This window comes from Podarcis raffonei, chromosome 2, assembly GCF_027172205.1.
Source record: "Podarcis raffonei isolate rPodRaf1 chromosome 2, rPodRaf1.pri, whole genome shotgun sequence".
Classification (NCBI taxonomy): domain Eukaryota; kingdom Metazoa; phylum Chordata; class Lepidosauria; order Squamata; family Lacertidae; genus Podarcis; species Podarcis raffonei.
In genome coordinates, this window is record NC_070603.1 from 53,896,289 (window position 1) to 53,919,589 (window position 23,301).

At 41.9% G+C, this 23,301-nt stretch overlaps 1 protein-coding gene and 1 non-coding gene across 6 annotated transcripts in view; both read left to right on the forward strand.

Moving 5' to 3' along the window:
• JAKMIP2 (janus kinase and microtubule interacting protein 2) overlaps positions 1-23,301 on the forward strand; it is an 86,030-nt gene that overhangs the window by 19,432 nt on the left and 43,297 nt on the right. The window lies entirely within an intron of this gene.
• On the forward strand, positions 18,873-18,946 carry TRNAN-GUU (transfer RNA asparagine (anticodon GUU)). The gene has a single exon. It is a non-coding gene; the product is annotated as a tRNA-Asn (tRNA).

The window sequence follows — 23,301 nt, forward strand, 5'->3', positions numbered from 1 at the left end:
AATCTACTTTAAATATATACTCTTATGAAACTGCAGGTTACTACAATAACCCTGCCAGTGTTTTTAGCTCTTTGCATCTGTAAATATTCAATAAACCATTTCCATAAAAAGTTTGTTATCTTGATTTCTTATTCTTCTGGTAACTTTCGCCATTTCTGCATATTCCATAAATTTTTGTATCTATTCTTCCTTTGCTGGGACTTCTGCTTCTTTCCATTTTGGGGTGAGTAGCTTTCTTGCTGCTGTAGTAGCATACATAATAAATATCTATACAATTTAGGTAGTTCTGTCCCTATAATTCCCAAAAGAAAAGCTTCTGGGTTTTTTTTACAAAAGTTATTTTGAACATCCTTTTCAATTCATTATATATAATTTCCCAGTAAACTTCAACCTTACTACAAGACTACCACATATGATAAAAAGAACCTTCTTTCTCTTTACATTTCCAACACTTGTTTGATTTAGATTTATACATTTTTGCCAGTTTACTCAGTGTTAGATACCAATAATATATTATTTTCATATAATTTTCTCTTAAAACATAACATACTGTAAATTTTATATCCATATTCCACAATCTTTTACATGATTAACAATCTTAGCCAAAGTCATTAGGACCAGTTTATTTTTATTTTTATTTTATTTTTTTGCAATGTAACAAGCTTTACAATACATTACATACATATAGTACATCTCGTAGAGTAAATTGAGATTTCAATCATATACACTTACACACACAAAAACACACCATATACTTGTCTTTTCTTACATAGTTATAAACCTTAAGCTTCAGCTGTGTTTATGCTACTTTTTATGCTGTTATTAACAAAGATTATTAACAAAAGTTATTAACAAAAACTATCATAAAAATGTTGGACTTCCTGTCAATTCCCATTGTATGCTTTTATTCTAATAGTGAATGTACCTACCATTATTAATCTATTCTTTATATATTCTCTAATACATTCTTACAACAATTTGTACCATAAATCTTATTTCTCCTAGATTTCTTTATCCAAGTTCATTCAAATGCTGCCATAGACGAAAAACCACTGGTATATTTTTGTACATATCTCTTGTATTTCTCTTAAGTTTTTCGGGATATCTTTACCAACGATGCTTAACAAAAACGCTTCTGGCTTTTTAAAAAATGTTGTTCCAAAGATTTTTTTCAGCTCATCATAGACGAGGCCCCAAAATTCTCTTATTTTCCCATATGTCCACCACATGTGGTACATGTCTCCGTTACTTTCCCCACACCAACAGTTACTCACGATATTTTTATACTTCATGGAAAGCCTTGATGGGGTAAGATAGCATCTATACTGCATCTTTAGCATGTTCTTTAGCATGTAACACAACGTAAAATTCATAGTTGTTTTCCAAAAGTTTTCCCATTCTGCCAACATTATGGGACCAGCTTATCTGAGATGGAATGTGTCTGTTGGAACTGGTAGGGAAGAAGGCAGAGAAACTAACAGTAAGTGGACCAGAGCCAATGATAGGAAAAGTCAACTAATTTTGTCCCCATTCTCATCCCTGCTGAGTTCTACAAGGGTTAACACTGTGACCAAGGAAACTCAGAGTCTGACAGCTATCTCTTTGAGTAGTAAGAAAGCAGGCAAATGGGGGCTGGCTAAGGGCAAACTGGGGTTGCTGTGGCAGGGCACCATTTGCCCTAATAGACCAGCCCTATCCACTGGCTGCCTTGACTATACTTTCCTGAATCTCTTTCTTAAAAACAGTTTCGTTAGCTGTGTTCTGATTTTCTGGCAAAGAGGATGATAAACATTATCACTATTTAGTGGTAACTCTAGGATTCACAATCAAGAGTGAAAACTGTGTCTCTAGAAGGTGCGTTTAATTTGCTCGACTGCCTTGCTTAACAAAGTCAAAATCAATGTCTTCATTATGGCTCAACTTTAATTGGTTTCAAGTGTTTGTTTAATGATGATTAATTGAATTAGTTTCTTTAAATCATTTAGTTAAATGAAGTCTGTCTTTTTGTAAATCTTTGTGTAAACAGACCATTTAAACTGTGCAGGTTTGACAAAAGGAACCAAAAATAAATAAATTGCAAATTTCTGTGTTTATTTCCACCTTTGGTATTGGGAGCTGGGAGAACACCTGCCTACACCAAGCCACTTGTCAGGATGCAGATTGCTGCAGACTACCTTGTATATAGTAGAAAATATCTACACATGCACACAAACTGTCATCTGGAGAAACACTGGAAACAGGCCACTCTCTTTCTGTTCGAAACCATATGGTGGGGGGCAAGAGGAGCTGCAAACTGAGAAGGCAAATAGGTGAAATAGCTTTCCTCCCCATTCTGATAATGGGAGACTCCACAGGACCAATCAAAAACCCTTCAGTCAGCAGAGCGACAGCATTGGATCAGACTCAATATATTCAATTTTAGGACCAGCTTCAGGAGAATAAGAGGCAGTACTGAGAAGTTTTTCTTCTCAGTAATCACTTTTAATATAGTCCCAGGGTTGCTGTAGATCAGGAGTTAAGCCTGTGAGCACATTTGGATGTTTGAGTGTAAAAGGTAAAGGAGCCCTGGATGGTTAAGTCCAGTTAAAGGCGACTATGGGGTTGCAGCGCTCATCTCGCTTTCAGGCCGAGGGAGCCGGCGTTTGTCCACAGGCAGCTTTCCGGGTCATGTGGCCAGCATGACTAAACAGCATAACACAGTGACGAGTGCCAGAGCGCACGGAAATGCTATGTACCTTCCCGCCACAGCGGTACCTATTTATCTACTTGCAGTGGTGTGCTTTCAAACTGCTAGGTTGGCAGAAACTGGGACATAGCTCATCCCATCACACGGATTTGAACCACCAACCTTCCGATTGGCAAACCCAAGAGGCTCTATGGTTTAGACCACAGCACCACCCGCGTCCCTGCGTTTGACTGACACCCCTTCTGGTAACTTCTTTATTCACTTCCCTAAATCAGCTTTCCTCCACCACCCACCCGAGAAAGAAAGATAGGAGATCTGGGTAAAAATCAGATATAGTAGAATTAATCTGAGTGTTGAAAAGCACATAGAGGTGGAAGTGAGAAAGAGTGCCGCTCTTCCAACTTCCTCCTTCAGCTCTATGTTCTTTTCACAAGAGAGAAAGGTAAGCAGCATAACTGCTTCATGAATAAGGGGTCAGTGCAGGAGAGAGGCTTTGTAGGTGTCAGGGGGAAACCTCTAGGTGCCATTGTGCTCACCACATTACCAAGCCCTGCTCTAGATACTATTGAGATGCTTCCTTGCTTGCTTGTTACAGATACTGTAGCCATGATTTATACATGTGGTTCACCTTCATGTGATGGTTTTATTTGAAATTAAAATATTTAAACAAAGCAAAAAAAATCATGGGCGCTTCCTAAGTTTTGTTTGAAATGAAACTGGTGGCCTCTATAATTTATATCTTTGGGTGAAATTCATCTTTGGGTGAAATTCTAACCATGTTTTCTCAGATGTATGTCCCACTGAAGACAACAGGGCTTAAGCCCAGGTAGGTGGGGTTAAGATTGCAGTCTAAGAGATGAAAGAGAAAATGGGATTTACATTTTCTTTTGTTTCACTTATTCAGCAATTCCACCAGTGCTATTCCTGGCCTAATGCTTATTGATTTACTACCGAGTCCAAAATAAACCAACCTCTTCACAAAAGACACCCCAATTGCGCAGCCCACAAAGGCATGTCAGATTTGGTGTACTGGGCACTTCATTATGGCATTAAAAAAATCGTGTGACATGCTATGCTTACTTTACCCTCCAGTTTTTGTAATGGCAAGTAAGTCGTCAAGCACAAAATATGCTTGCCATTACAAAAACTGTTTTCTCAAATGTTAACTTAAAAAAATGTACTGGTAATTTAATATTCCATTCCTTCCTCACCAATATTAGCATTTTTATTTTTTATTTTAAGTGAAGCTACTTAAAACATTAATGTTGCTCGGACAGGAGCTTATACCAGATCCTATGGCACATTAAAACTTTGTATCCATTATTTTCATTTCATTTCCTACTGATTGTTAGAAATTAGGAATTCCTCATGAATTGATAGACCTTTCCAAACCAACTATGCCATCCACCTTAGACGACACAGTATCCCCCAGCACTTGAGGTAAGTTATAAACCATGAGGCAGGACAGTTTGAGGGGCAGCCATTCTGATATGCTCCCAGTGGGCCTTTGTGCATAGAATTACATGGGAAGCAGTGTGTGGTTGCTTCCTGAATCATTTTTCAAAGAGATTACATGATTTTTCCACACCCTTCTTTATTTTTAAATCAAACTTGGAGCAGACAGGCCTTCAAGTAGAATACGGCCTCAATAAAATACGGCACACAGACACTGCACACTGCAGGCCTTCCTTTTAACCAGAGAATGCTGGCTGCTGAAGACATATAGGAAACTGCCTTGTACCAGGATGGGTTTTTGTCTGTCTAGCCCCATATTGTCTACTAGGACCAGAAACAGATTTTCAGAATTCCAAGCAGGTGTCCTTCCTATCAACTTCCACCTGATCTGTTTTTCGACTGGCGGTGCCATGGTACTTTCCATATGCAAAGCGTGTTCTCTACCATGAGCCATGGTCTCTTCCCTCATCATTCTTCCTTCCCCAACATGCATTTGCCAGCATGTTACTTAGAGAAAGGGACACTGGTATAAAACTTCCATGTCTGATGTAACATAGATTAGTTGCTCCAAAAGACAGAAAATGGAGCTCAAAGCCAAACCTGGAGCACAGTTTTGAACGTTTGCAGAATTGAAATCTGACATCTCGATGATGCAGCTTCCAGTAGTCTTTGCCCATATAACGGGTGCTCATCCATCTTTATTCTCTTAATGATTTATTAATCCAGCTTCCCATAAAATGTAAGGGAAGCCAATGAATAATTTAAGTCTGGTCAAGGCATAAGAAGAAAAACATATGAAACCCAGACAGGGCAAAGCGGAAAAGAGCAGGCAGTGGTTTGATCTCAGTCTCTGTTCTCTGTAAAAAGTTCCTCTTGAAGCAGAGCTCTGCTTTAGGGTTGCATATTTTGGGGTGGAGAGCTTTTCCGAATCAAGTGCAGATAAATAAAAAACAAGGCACAATATCTAGCTCGTCACTATATTGTCAAAAGAATTGGTCTCGTATATGATATTAGAAGCATGAATAGTAATTGCAAGTCAGTGGAAATCTTACACTGGATGCTTAGTAACGCTCACTGTGGAATAGAGCTATAATGGGGGGTGGGGGTGGAATCACATATAATTTGAGATTTCGACAAGGACTAGAATCTCCAGGCACTTTTGATAAGATTTGGCATTCATTTATGACATGTACAGCGGAACCATCATTTTCAAGACAATCCTTGTCACAAGTCTGGCAAATCTGTAACTATACTGGATGATCTGATAACATTGATAATCTTTCCTTGGACTTTGTTATTTTAACTCACTCTACATGCCTATTTTAAAGCTTTGTTTTTCAACTTTTAATATTTATTTGTTGCTGTAATTGCTCTTTCTGTTTTATATACATTATAAAATGAAATAATAAGAAACAACTTTACAGAAAGAGAGATTGCTTGTTACCATGACCTGCACAGTGCATTTTGTACTCACCTCCATCTGCCTAATGACAGGGCCGGCCATGCTTTATTAACTAAGAGTGAAATATGAACCTTGCCTTCTCCTTCAAGCACTTCAATGCAGTTATTAGTATTCTGCCTTGCAAACCTGCTGATGGTGGTCACATTTCCCAGGCTTTTTGTCTTGGGGCTTAAAACTACAGATTGCATGAGGATGCATTTTGATGTAATTGAGCAGAGAGGTATATTGCTGCCCTGACAGGTGCAGACACGTTTTTAATGGACATATGGTACCTAAACTAGACTGCATATAGAGAGGAAGGCTTCTTTGTTTGTCAAAATCAATTGACTGTTATTGTAGCTTAGAATAGTTGTACTTGATTTTTTAAAATGTTTTTTCCTGATTTTATGGTTTTTCTGGCTCTGTTTTATTTATTAATTATTCCCCTCCCCACTGGCTTCTGTTTCATTGCTTTAATCATGATTGCTGCTACATTTCCTCATAGTTGTCATGTTTTAGTGTGGCTTTTTGTAGACTTCTAGTAGAAAAGCGGAGTTAAATATTCAAAAGGGAATAAAGAATGAACAAAATGTGGCAACGACAAAACCGTTACCTTTCCCCCAAAGTAAAGAGTTGCTATCATTGCAGCCTTATAAAAAAAAGACAGTTGTTTCTGGTTGCTCCCATGCAACTAATATCACCTGTGGGAATGCAGGTCTGTTTCACTCTCTCAAGGTTGCAGAGAGCATGCAGAGAGAGTTTGCTGTGTGCACCCTAAGCAGCGTTTCAACAATAGAGCTACAGTGATTACAAGAGGGCAAACACCAGGTCCAGCCCATCTCTCTCTCAGAAAACACCCTTTTCTACTAACCTGGCCCAAAGAGTTGCATAGATAGTGGCTGGGTGTAGTTGCCTAATGTTACAGAGCAGGATCCATGTCACAGTGCCGGGAGGGGTGTCTCTGGGGGAACAGAGGATGTTATGAAGATGCAGTGGTTGTTGTTGTTTTTTAAAGGAACTCAATAGAAACAGGAGCAAATGGGACTGAGGTTAAGGGAAGACAGCCCTTAAAGAAGCTGAGAAGGGGAGGTCAACAGAATGACTATAGTTGAATTCAGGAGAGAGATTTGAATAGGATAAGAGAGCACACTGTGAGGCACATAGACCTGGTTCACACATAATACAAAACTATTGTTTACAAACCATGGTTTTGAACTCACTGAACCCTGCTAAGAAATTTAGCTATGGTTTGTTTTCTGCCAACAAACCACAGTGTGAATCCCATGGTTTAGGAACCTTGGCTTGCATTTACTGTGGCTTGGCATTATTAGTGAAACCAGCACCCTTTCTTAACCATGGTTCATCCCGGGCATAAAACCAAGCTACAAAGGCACATGGCAAAAGTAGCTACAACCAAGCTACAAAGGCACATGGCAAGCTTTGAACTGGAGTCCTGAGAGCCAGACAGATCTGGAGAACCACATTTGCCCCCTGGGCCCCCTGGAGTAGAGCAGTGGCGTAGCGTGGGGGTGCAGGGGGGGCCGGCCGCACTGGGTGCAACATCTGGGGGTTAGGGTTAGGGGGCGCAAATCCATGGGTTAGGGGGCGCAAATCCACGGGTTAGGGGGCGCAAATTACTTGCCTTGCCCCGGGTGCTGACAACCCACGCTACGCCACTGGACTAGAGTAAATGACTGAGCAGTTGATTTACAGGAATAAAATTAAAAGAAAAGTCATTGGCAAAAGGGAAAGAAAGGGAAAGCCTAGAAGCTTACAGATGGGAGTTTCATGGACTAGCTCAGCCATTTGTACTTACCTTTTAACATTTGATACTGAAGATTGCAATGAACTTCGCTTCAGGCACTTCCTTCTAAAGTTCACTCTGCCTGAGCACCATGTTATCTGCACATTCAGTGCTTGTTGTGCTGTGGAACTAATGTTTGCCTCGGACCGCTGAGAGGGGGAATAAAAATAAATTTCCTCTGCCTGTTAGAATTGCACAGCTGCGTCTGAGCTGCTCCAGGAGGAGTCTGGGAATGCAAATGTGTCTTTTAATACATGCAATTCTAATTAAGTGTAGTCATAACCCCGTGCTGTGGTAAAATTCTCTGTACTCTGAAGCTGCGTATTAAACACTTCTCCTAAGGAGCGTGGAGAATCCCCTCAGGAGGCTGATTCCTCAACACTAGTCAAATTCCTTGCATGTCTTGTTTTGAATCTGAGTGATGTTGCCAATTTTTATTATTATTATTATTATTATTATTATTATTATTATTATTATTATTTTATAGAAAATATTTCAATTAAACAAAAAAATTATTACTGGAGGGGGGAATCCTGCCATCAGAAACATTGCCCAAATCAATTATTATTTTTAAAAAGAACAGGTTTGCTACAAATTCCTATGAAGAAAGAGAAATATTTTGTCTGAGCTGGGCTAGAACTAGTCAGTACTTTTCTGTCTTTTCAGACTTGGGATTGTGGGCTTCCTTGGGGGGGGGGAGCAAGAGGGCTGTAGCCCATTACCCTGGTGAACCATAATACCCAGATTTCCAGCTTTCATAATAAAGAATAGGTTTATAGCATTTGTAGAACCTGAGAGATGAGGCAATATGTACAGACACCACTTTTTCTCTTTTTTTTTTTTTTGAAAAAATCAAGGCTTTCTCCTCCATTCATTGTTTTAATTTGCCCGCTTCACCGAAAAATTCCCTGTTTGGGATATTTAACCTGATAATGGATTTAGGGACCCACTTCATCATTTTTGCCATTATGCTGTCACAACCCACCTCATGAGATGGGTGAACTCTGGAGCCGACTCCTCACAGAGCGCTGGCTCCGTCTCCTTTTAAACCACCGGAGCGGACCAGAGTGAAGCCTGTTCACTCGCGGTCCGCTCCTGTGGTCCCGCCCCAGTCGACGTCGCAGATTGGCTCGTTTAAACCGGGGTTTTTCCAGGAAGCCCCTAAGCTCCGCGGTGCCGGGAAAGCGGGCAAGCTTGGGCAACCTGGCGTGTCTCCAAGAATATTGGGGGTACCGCGTGCCGGTCCGCAAATGGCGCCCACCTCAGATGGGTGAGCGGTTATTCTTGACCTACTGGTCAAAGATAAGTGTTCAAAGATACACACTCATTGTCTCACACAATGAATTGAACTCACCCCTTTTTGTTGTCCTTATCTTTTCCAGTACTCTACCCCCCATGCTCCCTCTTTGTGTTTCTTTGAAAGACATTTCAGGGAAAAGGTTTCAATAAATACAAGAACAAATAATAAAAAAGAAAAAATGTTGCAATAAAATAATATTCATTTTCAAAATGGTCATATAGGATATCTCCTGTGACATTACATATGGAGATTTTTGGGGATATAAGAGAGAGGGAGTTTCGCTTGCAAATAATGCAAGGCACTGGGACTCAAATCTGCCTGGGAATAATCACCATTTGATGTGTAAATTGGCTGTAATTGAAAGGCACACTGCACATGCTCAGAAGCATTCTCTCCAGTCTGCCTGCAAAAAAAAAAAGTCTCAACTAATACATAATTAGGGAAATATGAACCTTGATATTGAAAATCGGCTATGGAGCTGAGCAAAGGTCAGTCTAGTAGAATTTAAGTGACACTGCAGGGGAAGGGAGGGCTTAGTTTGCTGCTCATGGGGATTTCCTAGATTCTTAGGCAAGTGGTTTCCTGTCTCTGGAGCTTTACACATGAACAATTCCCTTGCTTAGAGCTGCTCAGGCAAGTAGACTGCGCAATTAAACTGAGGAAACACATTCATATGGGACTGAATTCCACCTTTTTAAAACAGAAAGATCAAAGGATGCTGTTTCTATTTAAAATGACATAATAATTAATTCTAATATCTCTAGATCAGGTGGAGCATACAGTTCTAAAGCACTGGAATTGGGCTCTTCCCTTCCCTTCCCTTCCCTTCCCAAATATTCTTTTTAGCAGAGTGGAGAGATGGCACCCATCCCCCAACCCTAATCCGCTCTCCAGGTAGGGTTGCCATATTCTAGTCTGCCAAATCCAGGTGGCACAATTTGCAAATTATTTGCTTATGGTGCAAATCCTATTGGCTGGGAAAGGGTTAAGCAACCAACCTCCCACTCCATGTTGCAGAATAGGTGGGGGACTTCTGGCTCTCCATCAGCCCCAGGCAGCAGGGCCAATTGTCAGGGATTGTGGAAGCTGGAGTCCAGCAACATCTGGAGAGTTTCAGGTTCTCCCCCACCCCCCGCCCGCCCGCCCTGTTTTATAAGAATGAAAAATGTGGTTGGGGTTCCTTAGATACTTTTGCATGCAACATGAACACAGTGCACAACAGACACAGTGCATTCTCCGTTGCACAACACTGAATTCCACCTCATGTGTCTACACTAACTTTGTTGGAAAACTGTGCCCTTCATCAACTCTGGAAAGCCTATTCACCCATAGACTTTCCACACATAGGCTTTCTCCTGCAGAAGTCTACACTTAACGTGTGGGTATTGGAGGCAGAGAGAGGAAGCTGTATGGTCTTGGCATCTGCTCTGCTGCCCATTTAATTGCCCTGAGGCCTTACTTGGCTGTCCTGCCTAGTGCTAAGGGGCTACCAACCACCACACAGGAGCCCATAGCTCTCAAATGTGTACATGGGGGAGAAGAGAGGTTTGCACCTGTGTAGAGGAAAATCTGCTGATCCTTCGGGTCAGCCTCTATACACAGCAGGCTTACAAGATGGAAAATACAGCAGTTCACAGAGAATTATTTTTGATATTCACCTCTGAGCCTTCATGTTCTTTGTTGCATTTCAAGGGACTTCTGTAGTTGTACTCTTCTGCTCAGTGGAGCTTGAGTCAGTGGCATTGGTGTAGAATCTGGAAGGATGATGTTTTGATGATGATGATGATGATGATGATGATGATGATGATAACAACAACAACAACAACAACAACAATAATTTATACCCCACCCATCTGGCTGGATTTATTATTATTATTATTATTATTACTATTACTATTATTAGTGAGGTGCTAGGACACCTGAGGTGGCAGTGAAGGCAACATCTGCAAAGGAAAAAGTGGTGACCATAGCCTTCTTTAAGGCTTTGTTTGCAGCAAAAGCAGACCCTGAAATATTTTGTTGCAGATTTGCTCTCGTCGCCTTTGAGATGTCTTTTCCAAAAAATGCAAGATTCATATAAACTGTGATGAACATTTTGCTTCCAACTAACTTCTCTTTATCACCCTCTGTAAGTCATAAAAAAATTATAGCCTTGCTAGCTTGTCTCCCCCCCAAAAAAAAGGTTTGGCGGAATGAAACATATAATTTGTACTCTGCAGAACAACAAGAGCAACATGGCACTTTTTGTTCGCTATTAATAACCTCCTAAGATGAAAATTAATTGTCCTGCTCTTTAGCTGCAGCGACATATTGCTTGTTGTCCCTTAGTGCCCACCAACTGCACTGCTGAGGGATGCCAGTGAAAGAAATGATGCTACAAATAACAAAACATTTAAGCTTTATTAAAAAGATGAACTAGAACAGCTACGAGTTTATACAGGAGTTGAGGACCACCAGATGTAATGTACCTGCAGTTGAAATCTGAAGGGGTAGAAGATAATGGAAATAAAACAGCCTTTCATGCAATGATCTAAAGAAAATGCAATTTGGGATGAAAGCCTGCTTGCTACTGTTTTGTTTCTGGTATTATTATTTTTAATAAAAAAACCCCACAAGGATACTCCTACACCCTTCTAGCAATTTCATATTGTTCAGTAAATGACCTTTCACTCGGCATTCCATAAACAGGACCAGCTCAACACCTACTGCTTTGTCTGAGGTGGAACAACAACTGGTGTCCTGCCCACCCCAAAATGCCTCATAAGCACTACACTCTGGGAGTAAAAGTATGTTAATAAACTGAGCAGTTGCTGCCCCATATCAGCTGCCTGGAGTGATCATGTAACTCTTATCTACTGGTAGGGCCAGCTCTATTTATAACAAAGTACTGTACATCAAAAACCTGCTTATTGGAATTATATTCACAGGAGCATCAAGAATAAAGGTGCCCTATACTTTGTGGAAATCAACGGTGCCATTTGGTTTCGCTCAGTTATGCGTTTTAAATTAAACGCATATTCCTCTATTCCCAAGAAGACACTTGCTTTTACTAGTCACGCTGTTTCAGACGTAGTTGCATATGTGTATTTGTAAGAGGTGTGGGGAAGTTGGCTAGGAAGGTTGCAATGCTTCTAATGAGTGTCAAGGAGTTTCTATACTACCTAAATTTACAGGCATAGGCAAACTCTGGCCCTCTAGATGGTTGGGACTACAATTCCCATCATCCCTAGCTAACAGGACCAGTGGTCAGGGATGAAGGGAATTGTAGTCCCAAAAATATCTGGAGGGCCGGAGTTTGCCTATGCCTGGCTGAAAATGTCATCAAAATCTGATATCCACTTTCTTCCAACTCTCCATATATACATACACATACACACACACACACACACACACACACACACACTAATACAAACACACAAGCTCCTTTTGCTTCATCTCTTTGTCCACACAATCACTTTGACAAGTGCCACATAATGTCTCTTCCACATTTGTAAGGAACTTATCTGTTAATGTGGCAGCATCTACACCCTGGAATTCCCTGGAATTAGGAAGGTGCCTGCACTGTATTCTTAAAACCTTTCCTGTTTACGAAAACCTACCCAGACACGTAAAGTTGATGTCATCCATAATTTTTGCTTGGAATGTATACTTTAAGGTGTTTATTAATTTTCCTTTTTAGTAAACTTGTTTTTTAATTTTGATTTTTATTGACAGTTTTAATGTATATTTCATGTTCTTTGCCAACTGCTTAGAGATTTTATTTACAGTTAAGCAGTATACAATTTGTTAAATAAATGCATCTTTTACTACATTTTTCAAAGGACTTGGCAATACTCCACAGTCATAATACAAACAGGCAACATTTGCAAAGGAGAAAGAACCACACATGCAACCATAGCTTCGTTTATGGCTTTGTTTGCAGCATCTGTAACAACTGAAGCTTCAACTGAACAATGAACAATTGAACAATGGAAGCTTCTCTGGAGTGAATGAGATGAATCTCTTGATACAATATAGTATCTTGAAATACCTGGTTCTGCAGTTTTTCAGAACAACTGGTTATGGATGGCAAAGTCTTCAGTTTACTTTATGGTCTTGCTTTTCAGCTTTTCCAGAATTGTACTCAAAGCACCAAGCACCTAAATGTGTAAAATACCTTGCCTGTGTCTGGCATCTGTTTACTAAATTTCCCTAAAAAGACAGAACTGGCTTTGAGGTCATGATAAGCCATGGCTTATCATGATGGGGGAAAGCTGTATAGTTCCATGTTTGTTCCAGCTCCACTCCCTTCCTCCAGTTCAGCTCGATCAGCAGCTGTGGTGGTGTACAGCCAGTGTGGTGTAGTGGTTAAGAGCGGTAGTCATGTAATCTGGGGAACCGGGTTCGCGTCTCCGCTCCTCCACATGCAGCTGCTGGGTGACCTTGGGCCAGTCACACTTCTCTGAAGTCTCTCAGCCCCACTCACCTCACAGAGTGTTTGTTGTGTGGGAGGAAGGGAAAGGAGATTGTTAGCCGCTTTGAGACTACTTAAAGGGAGTGAAAGGCGGGATATCAAATCCAAACTCTAATTCTTATTCTTCTTCCTGCTCCTTTTTGGTGAAGTGCAGAATAGCATTTCCCTAAACTGTGGCTAGTCCTAACATAGTTTGTTGAGACAAACCAGCTTCATAAGCCATGGTCTGAAGTTGGCAGGTGTTGAACAAACATTTGTTAGAATTAGCCAATGTTCGTCAGGTTTGGATGACATGACAAGGCTGTGTTCAGTTAAAAATGGAAGTGAAAGCTCCCAATCTCCTCACAGTCAAAGAGGGGAGATATATTCCCAGGACTCATTCCCACCATGATATACAGTGGTACATTGGGTTACATACGCTTCAGGATACAGACGCTTTAGGTTACAGACTCCGCTAACCCAGAAATAGTACCTTGGGTTAAGAACTTTGCTTCAGGATGAGAACAGAAATTGTGCTCCGGCGGCAGCGGGAGGCCCCATTAGCTAAAGTGGTGCTTCAGGTTAAGAACAGACCTCCAGAACAAATTAAGTACTTAACCCGAGGTACCACTGTACACCATTAACAATGGTTTGCTTGAAACAAGCCAGTTTCAATTGTTTTAAGCTGGTCTTGTTGGGTTTGGGTTGGATGATATGACTAGCTGTGATTAAACAACTGTGGTTTTGAAATCTTCCAATCCCCTCACCCTGGCTATTGCGATGTCTGAAGTGGCCCCCAGTCTTCAGATTCTATTTGGTGAGCCTTTAACTGTCAGTGTATGATATTATGCTAACAGTGTCAACTCACACAAGCCACCTTAACAGTCAGTGCCAGGTATTATACTAGTACAGTGGCACTTCGGGATAAGAACTTAATTCATTCTGGAGGTCTGTTCTTAACCTGAAACTTTTTGTAGCCAGAGGTACCACTTTAGCTAATGGGGCCTCCCACTGCCGCTGCGCCGCAGCTGCGCAATTTCTGTTCTCATTCTGAAGCAAAGTTCTTAACCCGAGGTACTGTTCCTGGGTTAGCGGAGTCTGTAACCTGAAGTGTCTGTAACCTGAAGCATCTGTAACCCGAGGTACCGCTGTACTGCACTAGAGTGGAAGATCTGTGCAGGCTTCCAGTCGAGAGACAAAAATAATAAAACACAGGGAAGTGGCAGGTACCAAGTGCGCCATGCTGATTCCTGAGTATACACAGCTGTTTTTCATCAATCAAGGCAAACAGTATATGTCAAAGGTCCTAATTTTTCCCCATTGAGACCAGAGTCAATAACCATCTGTCATTTCTGAAACAGTAGCAATATTTCCTTTGATTACACTTGTGTAATAATAGTATCATACCTTACGCTGCTACTTACGGCTGCTTGTATGAATTGACATCGTCACCATAAGGCAGCCCACCTCTGACTCTTTTTGTATATTCCCTGCCCCAACCTCTGGAGAAAAGGTCCTGAAATCATTACCATCAGCAATTACTGCCTCCCCATCACCATCAGCAATATTGTGCCTTTGTATGGAATTTAATTATAAGTTTCTTTGAGATCCAATTTTCATTGAAAATCAAGGGGATTGTTTTTTTGTTTTTGTTTTTACTGCATTGCTTAGTTGCCCAGTAGCTAATGTTCTCTAGACAACCTACTACAATATGTATTATATAAAAGGGGTGCGGGGGGATACAAGGAACTTGTTCCTTTGCCCATCCTCTCCCAAATCTGTTCTGGGGGCACCTCCTATCCCCTGGTGCAGATACAGGGAATGTACAGATGCCACAAAAGGTTGCAGGACAACTTTGTTGGATGCAACCCAAAGACTGTCCTCTTTCTTGTAGGCTGTGTCTCCATGAGCACTGCACCCGTTCACGTTTCAGTTTAGCCATCTTTGTGTCTGCTTCACCCTCTCAGGAATGTGGGTATTGTGACAGAGGAGCACTGTTCTCCAGGCCCTCACCATTTCTCTAGGTCAGGCAATCAGCTGTCTCCACCAGTTTTATTCAAATACACAAGGGTGGTTAAGATGGCTACCTGGAAAACATGAGATGGGCTCATATACCTGACCAATGTGACTGTGGTTCTCAAGAGGCCAATGACAGAGGAGAGAGTCTGTCAAAGCTGGGCTGCCCTTGCTGCTTTGTCCCCTCCTTTCCATCTGGCATCCATGCCAGATTTTACTATGCACTGCTCAGAGAAGTTGGTCTTCCTTAAAACTTACTCATGAACAGGATAGAAATACTGTGTTGTCGGGAATTGTTGATTGGTTCTTGGGAAGAAACAGAGCTAGAGAGCTGGCTTTACACTCTGGATAAATTGCAAGGGATTGGCTGCAAGAGCAAGGCCCACTGGCCCACAACGTCATGGTCTAATAGTTTACTAATTCATCCTTGTCTGGGGTGAAGGTAGCCTGCAGACTCCCACAGAGCTGGTGGTGGTAACCATTAGAGAAGCAGGCCTACTGTGCAAGGCCGGTGTGCAAGGAAGGAGCATAAGAAGTTCTCCTGGTGAGGCTTTGCTACAGGTACAAGAACACGGGTGTACCTTTATTTAGGCACATGGAATTGGTGCAAGATATTGTCTGGAAAAGCTTTGCCTATTTAATTTCTGCTTCTCTGAGTGCTGTTTAAATTTTCATGCTTCTCTTTAAAGGAGGGTCAGAAAACAATGGCATCTTTAAGAAAAAGAGGGACACTAACTCAAAAGGCCAGAAGGACATTCCGTGTGTTGAAATATACAAGAGTTAGTGAATCTGAAGGGCACCATATGTTCCTGTATTTCCCAATTGGATACAGCCTCCATAGCTTGACAGCGTTAAAGGACAGATGGAGATAGAGATCAGAGGCTGCAATCAGGGCGGAGGAAATGTTCTGGATATTTTCTCTGGCTTTCATCAGTTTTCTCCCCCGTTATTCCATTTAAGTGTGTTTCAAATTCGATAATGAAAGCCACAGTGTCAAGTGCTTTCAAAATGTATGGAACGAATCCCTGATATCATCACCTCTTGACTAGGTATCTACTCAGCTCTGTAGTGGTTACTCCCTTCTCAACAAATATTGTGCACTTCCATACTTATCCACTCCATTTATCAGCTGCCCAATAACTGGAGTTGCCTGGGTGACCTCCTGCCTTGTCAATAACTCCGATAGCACAACCTTTTATAACCATTTAGGTCAAGTATAATTGCAGAAATAAAGCATCCCTGCTTTTGAATTCAATTCACTGCACAATGCTTTTACAATTGCAGGAGGTGGGGAAGACTCTGTATGTGCCTACATTCCCCACCTCTTGTATACAAAGTCGCCTTTTCTTCATTTCTTGCTGCTACAAATTAATTTATATTAATACAGTCATTCCCGTGCAGCACTAATACATTTAGAGAGGAGAATTCATACAATTATATCCCCCTGTAACAATTATTTACCCTACTGAATGCATAGCTGTAAGTTTTGTTTCTTTTTGCCACTAGAAATCATTCTGAGAATATACTCTGCCTTGCAGAGGAATCAGTACAGTGGTACCTCGGGTTACAGACGCTTCAGGTTACAGACTGCGCTAACCCAGAAATAGTACCTCGGGTTAAGAACTTAGCTTCAGGATGAGAACAGAAATCGTGCTCCGGGGGCGCGGCGGCAGCTGGACACCCCATTAGCTAAAGTGGTGCTTCAGGTTAAGCACAGTTTCAGGTTAAGAACGGACCTCCGGAACGAATTAAGTACTTAACCCGAGGTGCCACTGTATTCCAGTGATGCTTCTGTTGTCCTTCCATGGACTGGCCTTCATTACTGTAAAAAATCTGGGACTCCTCTGGACTACGTGTAATAGGAGATTTGTCTGGAGACTTCTTACCCAGGACTTTTCTTCTTTTCTGGATGGTTCACCCTCGACTAAAAATATATATAATTTGCTCATTAATACCAGCACTGGGAGGTTTCTTAGATCCTGTCAATTCAGATCATAGTGAGCACAACATCTGCCTGCACAGATTTCCATTCAGTCCCCAGCTGCATGGCTAGATGTACAATATTTACTGCCACACAAACAACAAAATGCAAAATTAATGATCAAATCTCTCATGAATTTCAGCTGAGATATCTTGACAAACATCAAATGGTGCTTGTTTTGCAATATGATTCCCATTTTTTTTTCTCTCTCTCTCCCTCTTATCTGTAAGCCTATTGATAATTACTTGAAATATATGAATAATTGTAAATAGTTTCCACATGCAAACATACCGTATTTTTCAGTGTATGAGACGAGTTTTTTTTATTTTAAAAATTATGTTAGAAATTTGGGGTTGTGCAGAGGGTGGACTGGCGATTGGTTGCTGCCGCAAGCAGGAGATTGTCAGCAGTGATAGGGCAGGTGATTGGCGGCTGCAGCAAGGGCTGCTGTTGATAGGCTGTCACCATGGCAATTGTGCGGGCGACTGGTGGCTGCTGGCGGTGATTGGGCAGTCGATTGGAGGCTTTGGCAGCTCTTGCTATTGTCAGTGGTGGTCAGCAACCCCCCCCCAAAGAAGAGCTCAACAACTCTGGGCAATCCCCCCCATTTGTAGTCCCCCAAAATAGGGGGCATCTTATACACAGGGGCATCTTATACACAGAAAAATACAGTACTTTCAAACTGTGCACTCCTACAGTCTCGACACTTAAAATGTTTCTATTCAACTACATCACAAAGAGAACCAAAAACTGCATAAGTAATAAATAGGTAATAAAAGAGGTCATGTTTATCCTTTCTTACAGTTAGTTATTTAAAATTAAATCTATTCCAATCTCTGCTATCCCAGTTTTTCTTTTTATATTATGCGCAACCAGCTTCCAACTGTCTGATCTTTCTTTACAATTCCACGTTTCTTTCATATTACTGTCAATTTAACAATTGCCATCTGTTTCCATAAGCTCCTAACTCATCCTTTCTTATTTGGTTAGTGGCTATCCTTCCAAGCCTATTGATATCTTTTATTGTTTTTACTGAGTGATAAGTGCAATCACAATGTGTTGGGAGGAGACTATAGGGGAAAATAGTACTGTTAGGTTTATCAATGAAAGGGACTGAGAGGTAAAATATTTGGTGCTCAGGTATTTTAAAGACTCGTGGCTGCATATGGGGCATGTGCTTGCGTGTGTGTTTGCATGAGTGCATTGTGCGTGCATACACACATGCTGAATAAATAATTTCTTTTGATTTATGTCCAGGTTTAGTGCTCTAACTGCAAGCTCTCTATTTTTAGAAATGCTGTCAAGGTTGTTCTTGGGCTTTGTGCATTGCCTTTTCTTATGCGGCTTGTCTTAAGCCAAATTATATGAAAGGCCTTTAAAAAGAGAGAGAAATTCCATCAATACGAGTAAACTCAAAATAGGCTTCCCTCCTGCAGCCCAACACGGTGACCTTCTCAAACATCTGAAATACAGTCCCGAGGTCACACTTGATAAATTTGCACTTGGGTGAAATTTACTTGTGTATTTATTCTAATAATAATCTGATTTATGCAGCTTATGCATCCCTCTGATTGGCTCTTAGGATGAAGCACATGTGCATAAAAACAGCATGGTTTTTAAAGTCATATTAGCTGTGCAGCACCAGCAACTGGTGAATCCTGGCAAAACAGAGATGCTCTTGGTATGTAGTCCCTAAATTCAGGAATTGGGTGGCCAACCTGTCCTACATGGAGTCACACACACCCTGACGGTTCATGGTCTGGGATAGCTCAGTTGGCAGAGCATGAAACTGTTAATCTCAAGGCAGTGGGTTCAAGCCCCATGCTGGACAAAAGATTCCTGCATTGCAGGCGGATAGACCCTCATGGTTCCTTCCATCTCTACAATTCTATGATTCTATAATCCTGTCGCTAGAAGCCAGCGGGGCTGGAAATATGGGATGTGAGGGGCTTCAATATTGAGGGAACTGCCATCACCTGCTGCCCCTGGGTGAGTCCTGGCACAATAACCCAAACGCCAGGATGGGCGGGAGGCTTGGAGGGTGATTGCCAGAGCGTCCCAGCAGACGTGGCCCGACGGAGGGGTAGGGCGTTGTGCATGTGACGTCATGCACATGCGACAGCCCCCCCCCCCCCAATGTGGGACCCAACCTAATAGAAGCCCAAGTGGCCTCTGTGGGAAGAAGTGCTTATTTCCATCTACAACTAGCTGGATCAGGGCAGCCTTGTCACCATACTACAAGCTACACTAATTTATTGATTACTGCAAGGCACTCTACATGGGGCTTCCCTTGAAGACTGACCAAAATGGCAGGATGCTGCTGCTAGAGCAGGGGTACCCAATGTGATGTTGTTGGATTCCCAACTCATATTAATGCCAGCCAGCATGCCTAATGGTCGTGGGTGATGGGAGTTGCAGTCCATCAACATCTGGGGGAACTAGAAGTTCCTCATCTGCATTTTAGTGGACAGGGGTCTATGTTTAGGGTCTGTCAGCTCTGACAAAATCCCTTTATCTGTCAGGATGCTGTCTGCAGCTCCTGAATAGTTGCCCAGGGAAGTATAAAGACAAGGAAAAGTTTCTTACAGTCCTTTTTTATTTCAAACCTCACAGAGAGAAGCTATAGAACCCAGTCTCTTGGATAATGGTGTTGTCCCAAGTGAATTTCCACGCACCCCCTTCTCTCCCACTTCCTCATTCATCATCATCATCCTCTACGGGTGCTGCTAAGTGCCCTCTGTCTTTGAGCTCTTTGCTCTTCTGCTTTTAAGGCTCACCGGGTTCCGAGAGATGGTGGGTCTGGAATGCTTTCTAGTGACAACATGTCAGCCAGTTGCTGCTCCAGCTCTGCCTGCTCCTCCTCTCCCATTATTTCCCAACTTTTCCCCTCACCTGCCTCTGAGCTGTGATCTCCCACAAACCACTGTTGTAAATCTATACTGTTTTCCTCTTCTTCCTCCCTGGAAGGGTCAGGATGGGGAGGCGGTCTCCACACTCCTCCTCCTCTGCCCAGTCCCTGACATTAGCAAACAGAATTTTTTTTGTCAGCTGATGAAGCAGCAAGATGTGAATTTTTGTTTGCTTAGCAGAACCCATTCTGGCACCTTGGTCCCTTGGAGTTATGTTTGTTTGGCCTTCCACTGCAGGCAGTTCAAGGAGAAGGGAAAGTGTGTGTTGTTTAGCAAGCTAAAAATGGCATGTTCCTTCCTGTTGCCTCCAGAGTCTTTGCCTGATCCATTCTTCAACAGCTTATGAAAAGTGACACTCACATCCATTTGTTTGTGGGTAGAAATCACAAGAATGACAGGAGAGCCAAGTGGAATATTCAGTTTTCAGATTGTTCTGAATATGTTGATATATGCAACAAGGGCAAGACCATCCAGCTGCATGTCAAAAATTATAATAATTGCATATTAGCTTCATTTGCATTCAGGTTCCAAGCACAGAGCTATGACATAAATATACACGAAGTAAGACACGAAAACAAACCTTTTGTTTTAACGAAACACACAAACATATATGTTTTGATAAATAAGGAGGGTTTGCATTTAACAACACCCTGCAATTGGCTTCACACAAAAAGTGGAGGCCATTCATTAGCAGCCAGGGAACAATCCATGCTGCGAGATGCTCAACTTAAACAAAAGCATTAGCATAGGGAAATTTGCATTAATTCTTCACTGTCACTGCTTGGAAAATACTGTTTATTCTGTGCATTTCAATTCCCGAACCATTTTGCAGTAAAAATGATTAAAATACCTCACTGCCATTTAAATTCAAATGGCAGAGTGAGGAATGGAGCCCCTGTTGCATGATTACTGCACTGTGTTTTTAAATGGACGTGGCTGCCCCTTCTCCCCTGCATAAAGTGCTGCAAGAAATGAGGCAAAGGCAGCTGCTACAAATGACATCCACCAAGCACTAGGAATATATCAGTTGGTCAGAGCAGTCCAGAGCCCCTAGCTTGCACTGGGGTGAGGCTAGCTTTGCCATCTAAGCCAGTCTCTTGTTGGTTGCCACCAACAGAATGGTGTGCCACTCCATCAGTGTAGCTCCTCTTCTTCTGCCTGCTGAGCATGAGTGCCATTGGCAGGATGCCCATAAGGGACAGCCAGCGTAAGAGCAGACTGGGGCAATCTAGGGGCAGGGAGCAAGGAGAGCTAAGCCAGTCCAGAATCCATTAGATCCTGTGACAGTTTCACTCTTCTTGGGCAATGGCATTGGGTCCATTCTAGGCCCAATTGTTATGCCAGTTTCAGGTCTTCCTGCAGTGATCTACCTGTCTGCTCCCCACACACACACACACACACATTCTGCCCTAGCTGCCATGCGTGGCAGGGCTGCAGATGTGAGCACGCTGCCCCTCCATGCAGACTCTCCAGTTGGCTGCCAAAGTTTCGATTGTGCTCAAACTCTAGGATGGGCAACTCAGGCAAGCCTACTCAGACATGTAAAAGGTGACATGTGTTTTAATCTGTAATTTTAACTGCTGGTTTGAATTGTATTTTTAATATTTTAAAACTTGCTTTTAACTCTGACTTTTATTGATAATTGTAATGTATATTTTATGTTTTCAGCAAACCACTTAGAGGTTATATTTATAGTTATGTGGTGCACAGGTTTTGTTAAATAAAATAAATAAAATACATTAAAAAAAAACTCTTAGTAACATGAAGCCAGCTTAAGGTTTATGAGCCAATAAAACATCCAGACTCGAATCTCCAGAGGTCTAAAAATCGAGGAATGTGTTTGCACAGTTTATAGAGGTAATCCTAAGGTATTTGTTTATAGAGGTAACCTAAAAGAAAATTGAACCATGGAAGACTAATGTCTTCTACTTAACAGCTCTGCTGCCTAAGGAACTGTGATACTGCTCTGTAATTTGGAGTTTGAGACTTTTCCTCAACCTGGCCCAATTGCACTACTGTACCAGTAACCTGCTAGGCTGGACAGCTCCAAGTGCAACCAAGTAGTAGTAGAAGAAGAATTTGGATTTGATATCCCGCTTTATCACTACCCAAAGGAGTCTCAAAGAGGCTCACGTTCTCCTTTCCCTTCCTCCCCCACAACAAACACTCTGTGAGGTGAGTGAGGCTGAGAGACTTCAGAGAAGTGTGACTAGCCCAAGGTCACCCAGCAGCTGCATGTGGAGGAGCAGAGATGCGAACCCGTCTCTGGTTCCCCAGATTATGAGTCTACCGCTCTTAACCACTACAGAGAGCCAGTGTGGTATAGTGGTTAAGAGCGGTAGTCTTGTAATCTGGGGAACCGGGTTCTCGTCTCCGCTCCTCCACATGCAGCTGCTGGGTGATCTTGGGCCAGTCACACTTCTTTGAAGTCCCTCACCTCACAGAGTGTTTGTTGTGGGGAAGAAGGGAAAGGAGAATGTTAGCGCTTTGAGACTCCTGAAGGGGAGTGAAAGGCGGGATATCAAATCCAAACTCCTCCTCCTCCTCCTCTTCTTCTTCTTCTTCTTCTTCTTCTTCTTCTTCTACACCACACTGACATAGTTAGTTGCTTAGATAGATAGAACACCCAAGTGACACTCCTGTGATCTCAAGGTGGATCTGCAAGTTGGAACGTGTGCAGAGGATGGCAACCAAGACTATCAAGGGTCTGGAATGGTTAGGGGAATTGGGTATGTTTAGTCTGAAAAAGAGGAAACTGAAAGGAGATGTGAGAGCCATCTTCAAACACCTAAAGGGCTGCCACATGGAAGATGGAGCAAGCTTGTTTTCTCCTGCTCCAGAGGGTAGGACCTGAACCAATAACTTCAAGTCACATAAAGGGAGATTCTGACTAAACATCAGGAAGAACTCTACTATTCTGTGATTCTATAACCTGTGCTTATATGTGTTGAGATCAAAGATGGGGAACCAGAACAAAAAGGCGAGCTTTAATTTTTTACTGTTTGATTTAATTATTTTAAGCTCTGACAAACAAGAGCTAATATTTCCAAGTGACCCAAAGCTTAGAGGAACTAATTCTCTAACTTTTTTTGCACAATGGGGGTGCTTCCTTGATAAACCAGAAAGAAAACTGCAAGACAGTTTCAGTTTTTACTGGAACACACCCATAGAGGTATTTGGAAGCACTTGATTGGGAGCTTCCCAGAGTGGCTGGGGAAACTCAGCCAGATGGGCAGGATATAAATAAATTATTATTATTATTATTATTATTATTATT